A 14607-nucleotide genomic window follows, 5' to 3' on the forward strand; every position below is an offset into this window, starting at 1 on the left:
AAATGACACCTCTAACGACACGTCGTTCAACAGAAAGTGCCCATTGCACTTGATGGTTAGAAAAGTTTGTTTTTAATACAATCTTCAAATATGTGCTCGAGGCAATAAACTCGGAATGAATTTTTCACGGTTGCTCGTAAGCACGGGCGTGCAAGCACGCACGCATGTGCACCCACACACAAACACGCACACAAATGTGAAAACACTCAACACACGTAAACGCCCGTGTATGTGTGAATGCCTGATAATCGTGTGCCCACACTCAAATAGGGGATTCAACATACATACACCGGCACAGACAGATACAGGCATTCACAGAAACGAACACACACACGCGCAGCCATGTATCCATATAGGCAGGCACGAACACAAACACGCCTTCACACTCACGGAGACACATAAGCACACACATGCACGCGCGCACACACACACACACACACGCAGCCACCACGCGAGCACACACATACACACACGCACACAGGTAATGATCGAATAAAAGCCAACACGCTACCAATCACGGCGCCGCGGCGTGCCATACTTAACGGCCCGTCATCAGTTGTCCCATGTCAGGCCGTCGTCAGGGGAGAGGTTAATCTCGATCCGACAGGGCGCGCTGACGGCGTTCCCCTTCCCAACCTGTATTACGTGACCCACATTGCGGCGACGCGTGCGCTGTTCTTCCGGAGATGCGGAAATAAGGGTTGAGGGAACAAAGAGGAGCCAACAGCGAGGGGAAATAAGGGAGGAAAAAATTGGGGAGGAGCTCTGCCCAGGGACCCGGTTTGGGGAGTCTGTCCGGGGATCCCCGGGCCCGGGGTCCGCCCGGGGTCGTTGACCTCTCTCCGGAGGAGTCGTCGCATCCGGGTGCAGGTAACGGTATTGATCCGTTTGCGCGCGGACTCTCTCCACCCCCGCGCGCGCCTTTTTTCCCGCGCGCTTCCCTCCTTTGGATGCCACATTTCGTGTTTCGCGCGCTTTCTTTCGCGCGCTCTGCTTCGCAAAGTTCTTCCTCCCCCGCGCGCGCGCGGTCGCCGCGTCCCGGTGACCCAGGTAGACTCCCGGATGAAGGAAGAAAGAGCGAGGGAGAGAGACCAAGAGAGAGAGGAGAGAAAAGAAGGAAGAGCGAGGGAAACGATAGGCTCTATAAATATATAAACATATTGTATATCTTTCTCTCCTTTTTTTTTCCTTTTTTTTTAAACACTGCCCTAACCTGTGTCAAATAAATGTGCTTTCTTTTTGTGTTTTTTTTTCTTTTCAGCTCGTTTTTTTGTTTTATTTCACATACTTTTGCTTCGAATGGGACATGAATCTTGACGAGTTGTACATATTTTAATATCTCACGAAGAGTGGTCTACGCTCGAGTCGTCGAATCAAACTCCATAATAACTGTGACAAGGCAAACCATTTTTTTTTCTCGAATATATACCGATATGAGGACGAGTGATTGAGTGAGTCCATGCCTGTTGGATGTTAACGTCCGTGCCTGTCTGTTCGCTTAGCTGAACTATAACCTGCGTTAAGGACTCCTGTTTTTTTTTTTAATTGTGTATTGTTTCTTCGCACATTTTTCTTTCTTCCTCGAGGAATCTATTAACCTTTCCCTGCTAGCCTTTCAGGTTGAGCCGACGAAGATCGGCCTCTGCTCGAAATCAACCACCTTCGGCAGCCTGGTTCCTTGTCGGCCATTGCAGCTCGTTCAGGTGCGCGTCGCTCTACAAAGGCGGTACACGTACTTGTTTTGGAACGATATTAGTTTAGGGGTTGGAATTCGCGCGAAAAGTGTAACGCTCGAACGTAACGAACCAAGCACTTGCAGGCTGCAAGTGCCTGGTGTAACGGTTGCTAACGGAGCAAAAGCTACGTTTATTTGTAGAAGTGTGCGAATAGTGATTTTTAAAACCGAATCGTATACGAATCGAAAAATGGTTGCACCAAATCGAATACGAGTACGAATCGAATAACTTTCAAATAGTTTCAGAATAGTAACTAGACAGCTACTAAAGAAGAGCAAAGAGATTATAAAACTATTTTCTTGTTCAAAAATGTTTCTTATAATTATTGTAAAAACGCGACTAGACGATAGTGACTAAAGTTCAACGATATATAATTAATTAGACACAAAAGCTACTAAAATATGAAAATGCTAAACATAAAATCACGGTTCACGCGGATGCTGAACATAAAATCAAAGTTCGCTTGAGCCTAGTACATCCTGAAGCAATGTACTTAGTAGGAACTCTACATTCTATTTTTATTCCTTGTTGTAGCAGATTTCCTTAAATCAAGAATCAAGGAAGGTGGCAAGGGCGTGATGTGCCTGCGTCCAGGAACCTTGTTTTCACTGATCTGAGAATATTCTGGGAAAACTTGTCTTGTTCCACTTGCGCCTTCAAAAAGCAACATCTTCACACAATCAATAAGTGGAACAACCACGGAAAGTGTTCTGAAAGAATTGACACAAGCAGCTGTTGTGGCTTCTTTAATTGGTTGCATGGGAGCGGCCGAAAAACTTCCACACTCTACTGCACTTTTTCTTCGAACATCATCCCGCTTTTACCACCTTCTACTTCTCTCATACAGAGCAACGGTACCGTTGCAACCAGTTCTGAAACGTCTCCACGACACACTTTCCGAAAGCGAGCACGAGCAGTCTCGTGTGAAAGCGGTCTCTAAAGGCTGAACCGCATGTAAGCGATTTAGCGAGCGACGAGACGAGTGACAGCGACGAAAGTCAGCAACGAGCGACGGAGATCTCATCTCTCACTGTCGCTGGTTGCATCGCTCGTGGTTTGGATTTCTAGACAACTTAGCGCTCATCGCCTTGGTCGCTCGCTCACGCCACTTTCATGCGGCTTGCCTCATCGCGCGACTGACCGAGCGACTGCGATTTGCCCGAACGACGGGACGCGTTTGCGGTAGGGGTACGGGCCGGTAAAGATGTACGGTATGTGCTTGGTGACAACTTTTTCTTGCATTTCAGAAATGCTGAAGATTGTGCGTGCGCAGCTTTGTTCGAAGCAGATCGACGTAACAAGTCTCGTCCCTTGGCGGATCGCTTTCATGCGGGTTATGCTTAACACAGTGGTCCTTAATGAAGGCAAGAGAAACGTACGTATAGAGAGAAACTGCTGCTGCCGATGATGATAATCATTGTCGAGGAAAAGAGGGTACGTATTGCCATCTTGTGAGCACGTATGGCAGGCGCGCCGGAGTGTTGTGGGACGCCTGCGAAGGGAATATCGCGGTGCAACACAGTAACGACTATTCGAAAAATATTCGAAACTTTTGAAAATTATTCTTCGATTTGATTAACGAATCAAATAGGGTAATATTCGATTCGTTATTTGAAAATGGCGAATATTCGCACACCTTTATTTATCTGATATTGCTACGTGATGAGCCAGTCACAAACGCCGAAGGAATCAGATATGATAGCATAGACCTTTTTTTTTATTTCTTCAAAAGTGTGTGCCACGGTGCCACCTAGAAGCCACTACGTCCCTTATCCGAGCCTGCCATAGCTTGGTCACGTGCTTTGAACATGTTTTGGACACGAGGGGTACGTCATCGTTCGGCGAGCGCTCGGATCCAATCACACGCATCGCGCCCAAAGATGAGTGGATTGATGGATGGACGCTAACGGCTGTACCCGTTATAGCAGGCGGTAGCTTGCGCCATTTAGCTTAGAAAAAGTAGAAAATGGCGACTGCCAATGTTGCTTGATCGGGTTTCGAAAAACGCAGAACTTAAAAAAAAAAAAAAGATTTTTGTTCTTGAAAGCGCTGTTGAAAGCTGCCGTGGCACAATATGTATGTGCCGTGTTGACCCAATTCCTTGTGAACGTTCGTGCGAGAGTAATCTAGTCCACGGGATACAACGTAAAACCGTGGCTTCCATGTTGGATAACTCACGTGTAGCGGTTTTGCTCGCAAGTTTTAGACAAATATCTTACGCCCGTGTGTTCGTCACGTAATAAATAGTAGAAATACGGAGGCTGTAACATTTACAAATAAATTAAGTACACTGCGTCGAATAGGTGCCTGACCAGCGAAGACCCGATGAAACGTGTTACGGCGATAAAATACCTTGGCCTACATATTATAACGATCCTGCCTTAGAACTTTCTCATCCAGTGGAGTAAATTCATTTCACTTTGAGAGAGAACGGGCATGCAGCTGTCCATAGCAGCCATATTGAAAAATATATGTGCCTCAAACGAAAAAAAGAAAAGGAATACCTTTTACTGGAGGTAAATAAAACGAATAACCAACGAATGGAAACTGATATAGCCTACTATTCGGCAGTGATAACCATTATCGGGGGTTTAGGGAATTAGAAACAGGTTTACGGTCTCGCGCGTGCCAATTGGTGGCGCGCTTATTATTTCATGATTATTATTACTGGTTATCTCTAGCGGAAAGTTCGCAATCTCTTTTTACAACCTTCTTTGCTCCCATATGCGTCACGATGAAAAAATAAATGTTTCCAATGCATTTATTTGCATATTTAAAACTGACATATTAGCTGTTTATTTATCATTAAAACTGCAAAAAGAAAGAAGTTATCTGTATGAAGTTAAATTCAAACTAAACTTCTCGCTTATGCCGCTCTAGTACGGTCTTAGCTAGGGTATGTATACCGTATTTACTCGAGTAATAGCCGCACTGTTTATGACGAAAATCTGAGGGTTCGCTTTTCCGCGAGGCACGCGGATGGCCAGTCACTGCGTTCGACAGCATGATTCCAGCCCTTTACAGGACAGACATAACGTCTTCGTGCGAAGGTACTATCTGTGAAGATTGCATTTGTGTGGAAACTCGTGTTCTCGATCTGGTTATTTGCTATGTTATTTATGCGCAACGCGCGATGATTGGCTGTATATGTGTTTTGAGGGAAATTAGACACAAGGGCCTTGTTCATAAATAGTGCGGCTATTATTCGAGTAAATACGGTATATCATTTGCTACCCTCATCAAAAATATTCGAGGGATTAAAAGGAGCTTCTCGGAATTAATACTGCGTGGTGATAACTCGCGATTATTCTCCGACTCACATTTCGACTTATATAAAACATAGCCTCACCAATCGCCACTCCATTGCAGAAAATCTATTGCTGGCATGACACCTGTTTCGGTAGCTGAATCGTAGCACATCCTTTTTTTTTTCTAGGTATTAATTTATTCTGCCGGCTCATCGTAATTTATATGGCTTTGATAAGTGATTTATATCGCATTTCTTCGTGTATAAATTATTGAGATTATCGAGACAACCTCCCGCTTGCGCATACACAACGATAACAAAACAGATATGCGGGATTTTGAAGGCAGTTTCTCCACGCCGACCGCAAAAATATATAAGTATCGATAATAATAATAATTAATGAAAATAGTTTTATTGTACATAAAACGCACGTTGAGAAGTGCTAGCCCACAAAAGCAAAAATGCTCGTATGTGGGACCAGGAAGACAAGGAAACACTATACATCATTATGCATTACTGTAAGGAAAAAAAAAGTGCAATCAAAAAGAATTATTATATAACATATTGACTATTAATAACTAACATAATAATTACTGTACGAACATACGAAATCTGTTCACGTACTACATTCTTTTAAACATGAAACGTTCTTTGGCTCGTCAGATTTAGCGAGGCCTCAAAAAATTGACCACGAAGCTCGACACTGATTGGCTGGTGAAACGGTCCTGCAATCAACGCTGATTGACTGATTCCGGTGAGTATGGGAGGTTCCGGGAAACCGCCATGCTTTGAAACCCGATCAGCGTCACCTTTTTTTTATTGCAAGACTCGCTATCAAGCGGCACAGCGAAATCTTTCACATGTAACACAATTGCCCAGGAATTTGCTACACAAGTTCTTTATTACTCGACGGAATGATAAATTAAACAAATACTCCGGCAAAATCTTTCATAATGAAGGTATGTAGTGCCATATATTGTTTTAACCGTAATAAATAAATATTTTAGGAATTATTCATTTTTTGCCGTACGCCGAAGTTGTATATATTTTTTCTACTTCGAACTTCATATTGTTTTTAAAATAACCGTTAGTTTTACTCTCGCGTACTTATAAAATTCCGAGTTATACAAGGGCGCGACACGCCAAACAGAAAATCACGGTAGTCTGCCCTATTTTTGCCCGCACTAACTTGTTAAAAAACAAAACAAAAAAAGCTCTCTTTTCTTTTTTAATTTTCGAATGGAACAGCCTGCCCAACGTAATTACATCGCTATGCCTTCACCCGAGATTAGGGTGCCTAGATGTCTGTCTGTCTGAGGGTGAAGACATCCATTGTTACCCTGAATGTGCCAGCGCGTGACGCTCTCGCGCAAGCGCTGCGTGACTTGGGCGGTAAAATGGCGTCCATGCATTAGCCAAAGCTACGCGCTCGAGCTGAGCGACACCGGATTGCGCGCGCTTCCAAATGCGTTAAAAAAAACGATTGGGCGCTAAAATGGCTGAGATGTCACCACTCAAGCAAAGGCGCGCGTGTCTATGAAGGCAGTCTACCCGAGATAGGCTAGTAAACTGACTAACATGTACCAGAGTTTATGCACAGTGATGTTTTATGTTCGTTTGTGATCAGTTCTGTGAATGAGAATAAACAACATAGTATTTTTTTTTCTTTTGCGCTTCACCATAGAGCGTACATTCACTTTTGTGCTACACTCTAAAAAAGTGAAAGCCGTTTACAACTTCCTGTAACGCCGAATTTGAGCGCAGCTCTTGAGGAGGAGGAGTGGAGGGTATATTCCTCCTCTCCCTCGTGATCATGCCTGCTAGTCCTCCTCCCCTCCTGCTCCCCCCTCCCTCTCCTTTACCACCTCCTCGTCCTTCAAGCTCCTCCCCTCCCCTCGCCTCCGCCTCCTCGTCTCTCCTCCCCCCTCCTCCACCTTCGTACTGCTTTCCTCCTTGCCGCTCAAGCCGGAAAGGGTCGCGTAAGGGCTGTGCTCTGAAATATAGAGTCAGGAGGAGGAGCGGAGGGGGAGGAGGAGGAGGGGGAGGGGCGACGCCGACGCCGACGCCGACGCCGCACAGGCTGGAAACGGGTCATGTGACCCCCTCCCCCCGAGGTCACGTGACCCGCCCGGACCATACTACACAATGAGGGGAGGAGGAGGAGGGGGAGGAGGAGGAGGGCAGTGGTCCGGGGGGTCACGTGACCTCGAGGGGACGGGATCACATGACCTTGGGCGGGCCGTCACGTGACTTCGGCGGGGGGAGGGGAGTCACCCCCCGGGGTCACGTGACCTTGGCGGGGGAGGAGGGGGGAGGAGGAGGAGCGGAGGTGGAGGAGGAGGAGGGGGAGGGGCGACGCCGACGCCGACACCAAGGCCGACGCTGTAAACGGGTCATGTGACCCCCTCCCCCCGAGGTCACGTGACCCGCCCGGACCATACTACACAATGAGGGGAGGAAGAGGAGGAGGGGGAGGAAGAGGGGAGGAGGAGGGGAAGGAGGAGGAGAGGGAGGGGCGCGGTTACGCCGACGCCGACGGCGACGGCGACGGCGACGGCGACGGCGACGCCGACGCCGCTCAGGCTGGAAACGGGCCCCTAAGAGCTGCGCTCTAAAACAAATGGAGGAAAAAAGTAGCAACGGCGCTTCTTCCTCCCTTCTACTGACGCGCCCCCAAGCGGACACGAGAAACAGGGAGGAACGAAACGTTTTTCTCTTTCTCCAGGCAGACTGGAGAAAGCTTTCGCCCTCCCGACTCATCTTCTTTCGGTTTCGTTTTTCGAGCAGGTCGCGCACGTTGTTTAATAAATTAATCTTAAGTTGATTGAGATTCAGCGGCATAAAGGCCGCCTGTAATTCCGTCTTCTAGTCTAAACGTGCAGAACATTTCGGTTGCATTGACGTTTTTATCACTAATTTTATCAAACGAGCAAACGAAGCCGCTAGAAAAAGCGAAGTTCCGGAGCAGTGCCAGCAGCGCCACGTACACTGGGGGATGGCCGTCTCCGGATTGCGGGAATCGCGCGGCACGAACTACAGTCGCTACAGTGTTACAGTCACTACAGTAGAGAAACCACGCGGAACTTTGTCGACGTTTTCGACGTTATGGAAACCGCAGGAACTGCGTCCAAGACAGGCAGGTTTTGCTGCCGGCTGCCTGGGTGCCTTCCGTGCTGAGTTCGGTTCTGTTTTCCGATGCCGAGTGCAACCGGCGTTCAACGTGGTTCTGTATTTGTGCGTGTCAGCAACATAGCTGCAAATTCGTTATGGCAGTGTTGTGGGTTGTGAACAGAAGACTGGAATTATCGCCGATGTGACCCTGTGTTCGCGTATCAGTGGTGTAACAACAAGATGAGATCGTAAACTGTCTGGCATTGTTGCCGTTGGTCGGGCCGTGATCGGAGGGGGCTTGGTGTCACAGGTTGACATTCCGCTTTACATTAAAGAGTATAATACCACTTGAGGGATTACGTGCAATCGATCAATGTGCGGATAGTCATGTTGGAACGCTGGTCTGTACAGTAGAAGCTCCTATCACTATCGTACAGTGGCCAATGTGACTGTCGGAATTGTATTGTCTCCGAGAGCGATTGAGCTCTGAGGCAAGAACTGAACAGTACGAAATCGTGACGGAAAGTACGTATATTTACAGTATGGAATTTCGGCATTAAAAAACAATAGTAGGTAAAATCGAAAAAATAAAGCTACCCTTTATTTTGCTGTTTAAATATACTACGGTTCCTGGAGAAACTGCCCTACAAGTAGCGCGCTGGGTTGAGCGCTAGAAGTTTTCGGGCTCGCCACGGCGTACACTTAACACCTGCCGCAAGTCGCGGCTTTGATTGCATTCAAGTTGATCGAAAAGCGATTTCTCAGCCCGTGAAGCATCACTTCCAGCTGAGTGAATATCCGCTCTACAGAGATTAATTCAAGACGGCAATGGCAGCTTTGCGCGAACAGCACAAATAGAAATACAGGCTACGACGTGCCGTGTGGGGAAACAAACTCATGGCTTCGAACCGCATTGGAGCGGCTTGATTTATTGGCTTTTAAATAATTACGGCATGATCGAGCGTTTACTTTTTAATAAGAGATTAATCCCCTGAGCCATTCAAAATACTCTCAGGGGTATGACATTGCTCGGAAAAAATCAACATGCTGGGAATATTTTTTATTGCTTAGGGAGTCACCGAAAAGTTCCGTACGTTCAAAACGACCAGTATAAAAGACGGAAACGCAGAGCACGAGTGTAGTGTTCGGGTTAGTGTGGTGGTCTGTTGTATTGATATTTGACTGTGCCGTGTATGTGCTCAATGTATGTTCACCTGATGTTAGTAATAAGCGTAATGTGTGTGTATAGTAGGGGATCCCCAAGCGCAGTAGTGGCCTGAGAAGAGCTAATTATTTTTTGTAGAACATGTATTGAGCGGTACCTAGCGCCGCCTACCCTAGCTACTTGCAAGTACCCTGCTTGACCCCGCCATCTGGTGGCTAGCGAATTAACCTTTCACGCTACGCGACAAACAGCGGCTTCGAGTTTGTTCTTTCGAGAGCGGCTTTTGGTACCGCGGATTGGAGTTTGCCCTTGTCCGTGATGTCCGGTTGACGAAGGAATTGTGACTCGAGGAACACCAAAGGTAAGACGCAAAGTGCGCGAAGTAACTGGGTATCGGTTGTCTCCGTTTAACATCGCAGTGCTGTCGACGAGAAGACTGAGTAACTGCTTTCGAAACGCAAGTTTCTGTACCTGTGGGGGGAATCTGGCTTCGGAAATAAACACAGTTTGCGGAAAGCTCGTGTTACGCTTTTATTTGCTGCTGCTCTCGTCTTGTACGAGAGACGTAGCGTCCTCGTGAAGCCTTATTGGGCTCGATTTGCTCGATTCGGGGCCGCCATATTGAGATGCAAGCGACGGAGGAACTTTGCTCCCCTGCTTCAGGGACGAAAGTTTCTCCCTTTCTAAAGGAACATAGGCTACAAGACCGTTCCTCCCCTAAGGGAGGACTATCCATACCCTTTTTTCTAAGAGTGTAGTACCTCCTACGTAATGCCTGTAAAGCTGCAGTTGCTCTATTCATACGCCGTAGAAACGAGACGGTATTCGCTGCAGGCTTGCCGACAGAATTCTTTGTGGACACGCCTCAAGTTTTCCAGCATGTCTGTAGTGAGTCTTTCTACGACCAACCTGACAGAACCGTCATGCAAAGAGTAAACATGCCTCGGAGAGTGGCGAGTTTTAGCGAACCGTTTTCGAGCACCCGTTACGGTACAACGGGCCTTCCGGTACGAACTGCGCATGCGCCACCACAGAGCACTCGCACATGCGCAGTACGTACAGGAGAGCCTATCAGACTGTATCGAATGGGCAAAAAACGTTTCCCTAAAACTCTCTATAGTGTTTACGCACAGTCGGTTTGCTATGATGTATGTGCAATGTGTCTGCCACTCAAAGGGACAATAAGAGGACGTTTATGTTCGTCGAGGTTTTTATCTAACATGACGTGTAAGAGCCCAACTATGGACCTTTGCAAAAGGGATCCAGGCTTAACCTGAAACGCGCCGAGGGGTGGCGGACCCGGCTCTTTAGCCAGGACGTTCGCTGCTTGTCGTACAATGTTGCCAAGCGTCTCCTGCTGAAGCATGCACCACTGAGCGCGGAAAGAAATTGAAAAAAAAGAAACGAATAAAACATACACGTGGTGTTTTTGGACCGCGAGAGAGCACAAACAATTAAATAATTAAAAAAACTAAACTTGTAACAAATAAAAAAAAGAAAAAAAAATCTAAAGTTTCAAAGCGCACATCAGAATGCGCCAGAAGGCGCAATGCCATTGCATCAACGATGGCTGCGCTTGCGGCAGCCAACGTTACTAAAACACTCAACTCAGTTGGGAAACTCGCCGTCAAAACCTGGGCCGCTGGCGTCCACCGAGACCGAGCTAAATACGACAAAAGCGCCACTCTCTATCATTTGTCTGTACTGTGGTCACCTTGAGCTTTTACAAAGCATGTTTTTGTGTAAAAACAAACGGAAAAGATTCTTTTTGTATGAAATTTATTGGAGTTTAATAGAAAACGAAGGGCGCGGGATGTTTTTAAAATCTTTATTTTTGCAAGGTTTTGCGGCACAATTAATATTGTTTTTATACAACCATGCCTCAGCGGTGCTTTCAGGTACCACGTCGCGACCTAGGTGCATTTTAACTTTCGGTAGTAAGTCGCGGCGCGTCCGCTGTGGAGACGGGGGTGGCACCACCCTGTAACCTCTTCCGCTGTATCTGTTTCGGCGCCAAAATGGCCGATGAAAGCCAAAATAGAAGTCACGTGCAGTTCCTCGAGTGGCCGCTGCGGGAGAAATGGCGGCGTTGTGTTCGCCATTAGCTCGGTTCTCGACGACAGATCGGGGCCACTTTTTCAGAGCAGTCTCTATGGCAGTTTCGCAACCGAGTGGTTTAGTAACGTTGCGGCAGCTCTGGCTTCCATGACGTGCTTGAACAGAGGCTGCGATCGTTATAAAGTGAGCTGCATCCGCAAAGCATGACCTGTTCTACAATATTTGATGCTACGATTCTGTGTGGATACCTCCTCCTGCGTTCCGAAACAGTAAGTGTGTCGTTAACGCTGGCCGTCGGCGATACAGCAGATACCGCCATCTTGTCATCTGGCACCCCAGTGACGTGCCCCTGGCGCACCCCAGCATGGTGGAAACGTTACGCGGCGCCAGCATCGCTCAAAATAGCAGCTCACAGGAGCCTTTCTTGCAAACGCGTAAACCCCGAACAAAATTTGAGGCTCGTAATTCGCCTTCTTTCCGCCCGAAAACAGCCGGTCGAGAATTGGCCGGTTTCAGCCACGCTCACCTTCTTTTTCATGGTCACGCGGCGTTCAATTCTAATTATGTCTACCAAATATATTCAAACTCGTGAGGGGCATCTGAGGCGGACATTGAATATTAAAAATAGAAAAGAATATAAACCCCCACATGTACAATGGCCCAATTCTTTTTAAATTCTACATTGCTTTCTCCTTTTCTTTACACATCATCCACATGTCTTCGCCACGGGCTTCCACGCTCATGTTTCGGTTTCGGTTTCGAGCAGTTGAGATTTTGGCCTTATGAAACAAATGCGTGACTTTGCAGCAAAATATTAATTGGGCAGTTTTGTAAAACCATATAAAATCGCCCGGCAAAAAAAGAGTTGGGGAGTGCTTCTATTTTTTTTAGGATCTTTAGAATAATTATTGAAATCAGTTGATTGAGGTGCCGCCTTCTTGCATGCTGCGGAGCACCCTCCACGGACGGAATGTGTCTGAGACGCGCCACAGCGTGCAAGAAGCCTGACGCTTCGCTCAAACTCGGGACAAATAGGGATAAAGAGGGGTGTCTGTGTCTTGCTGGGAGTTGGCCAGCTTAGTGTGTCTCCCAACATTCTATGTTGAAAGGCAATTAACCCGCAGAAGCCCACGGTAACTTAGGTCTCGAGAGCGCTCAAACTAGAAAGAACGAAAGGCATACTATATACAGCATTCCAATGTTTGCAAGTTCTCAGCACTGCGTGAAATTTCCTCAGCCCAGCACGTGCATGCTTGTCACTTCAGAAAGAAAGCATATCACGCGCCAGAAGCACGAACACTGAAAATGAAACCGGCCAGGAGCCCTTTCTTGGAAAGGTCAATGTGAGCATCTCTTTAATTTTTTTTAATGCAGAGCGTAAAGGGCCAGCTTTCATCTCTTTCGTGTCCGCGCCTGGGACGCAGACTTATACAAGATACTCAAATGAAGTATTTAAGTTAAGTTACTGAGTACCGGGTGGAACAGTAACTAAGTAGAGTACTCAATTTTCAGCTCTGAGAAGCGTTTGAGTAGAGTATAACATACTCAGAAATGTAGCTCCTTACTTCCAAGATATTTTCAACATACAATTTGTGCTAAAATTCACACAACTACAAAAAAAATAAAAAAATTAAAATTGCCTCCCTCCCACATTAGTGAAAGGAAACAGGCACCTTTCTGAGTAGCTTCCCTGAGTAACTGAACAACTCAAGAAGTGAGTTCAAGTTACTAAGAGAACGTATTTAGGTTAGATTACTAAATGATTACTTTTGAATGTATTTTGAAGTTACCAAGTCACTCCTTAAAGTATAGGGTGTCTGAGATACCCAGACTCGTTCTAAAATGGGCACTAAAAATCGGCGCCTGCACTTAGCAATCTCAACTTTTCGTCAAAGGTCTATTTCACAGGTCGGTTTAATCTTGTATAATTACAAAGCGTAGTTCTTTTTCTGTAAAAAAATGTGCCCAAAAATCTTGCCACGGTTAACGGCAGTCGGGGACGCAGACGACAGGGTCGAGTGGCGGGCCATGTTTGACGCACCTATTGATATATGGCGCTACCTCCTTATTGAGACTGTTCGCAATGACCGTGGTCTATGAAAATGAACACAATCTTTTTGTAATGTACCTTTGGTTTCAAGATAAACGCCGACAGTGATAGCAATGCTCGAAGAAACAAAAATGAAAGAAAACGCGGTTGCATAACGACGGCGCTAACGGCGTTCATGCTGGCAACAGATTTCGTCTGCGAGTCGTATGCTTTTTGTCGCTTGTCGGCTACACCACGGTGGGCTACACCTTCCGACGCTGCTCATGACGCCATCTCTCATTACGGGCGCCAAACGCGCCCCGCCACTTGACTTGGCCTTCTTTATCCGTAGTTGACCTTGGCATGTTTTTTGGCACTATGTCCTACGGAAAGGGAGCTACGCTTTGTAATTTTTTCATGATAAATCCAACCTGTGAAATGCACCTTTGACGAAAGGTTTAGATTGATGTGTGCAGGCGACGATTTTTACGGCCCATTTTAGATCGATCTTGGGTATTTCAAGCGTTCCTATATTTAAGATACAGTTTAAGATACAGATACAGGTGCCACCATGGTGTCACCTGATGAAAGTTATCAGCGTGACGTGATTTCTTGATGGTCACGTCACGTGACACGTTGCGTCGTAGTGTGACGTCACAGATTAGTTGTAAATGCGATGCATTCAGAGTGTCTTTAGGACACACCAAAGAGTCGGGCAGTTTTCTTCTTAAATGCAACAATGTTAGTTTACCTCGAGCGCTGACGTCATCGGAAATGTTTACCGGGTCTCTACCGTGATTACACTGAGGTTGAAAAATGAACTGAAATATGCATATGTCAAAATGGCAGGCAGCCTATCTATCTATGCAAATTTTACACGCGCGTATAGCGCGAAAAAAAGAAGAAAGAAAACTACACAAACAAAAAAGCGGGAAAACTGAAGCCCGCCGACAAGTTGTAAAAATGAGGAGCTCCGGCGGCCCCATAAAGATCTCTGAACCGGAAGGGGACAGATCCCAACAGCCATCAACTTCCGGTTCACCGCACCCCCGTTCCGTGGTTTCGCCGCGAAAGGAAGGGCGTTTATTGATCCAGTCCTGACAAGTAAACGAAACATAGTGACCCATAAACGCGACCTTTCTGAAGAGAGATTCAATTTCCACAAAAGTGTGTATACTATACACGATACGTCCGAAAGAGGATATGGGGGGGGGGGGGGGGGGGGGGGCGGGGGTGTACGTTTATACAGCCTGAACTTAGT

Source organism: Ixodes scapularis, unplaced genomic scaffold (genome assembly GCF_016920785.2).
Source record: "Ixodes scapularis isolate PalLabHiFi unplaced genomic scaffold, ASM1692078v2 ptg000058l_1__unscaffolded, whole genome shotgun sequence".
NCBI classification, from domain to species: domain Eukaryota; kingdom Metazoa; phylum Arthropoda; class Arachnida; order Ixodida; family Ixodidae; genus Ixodes; species Ixodes scapularis.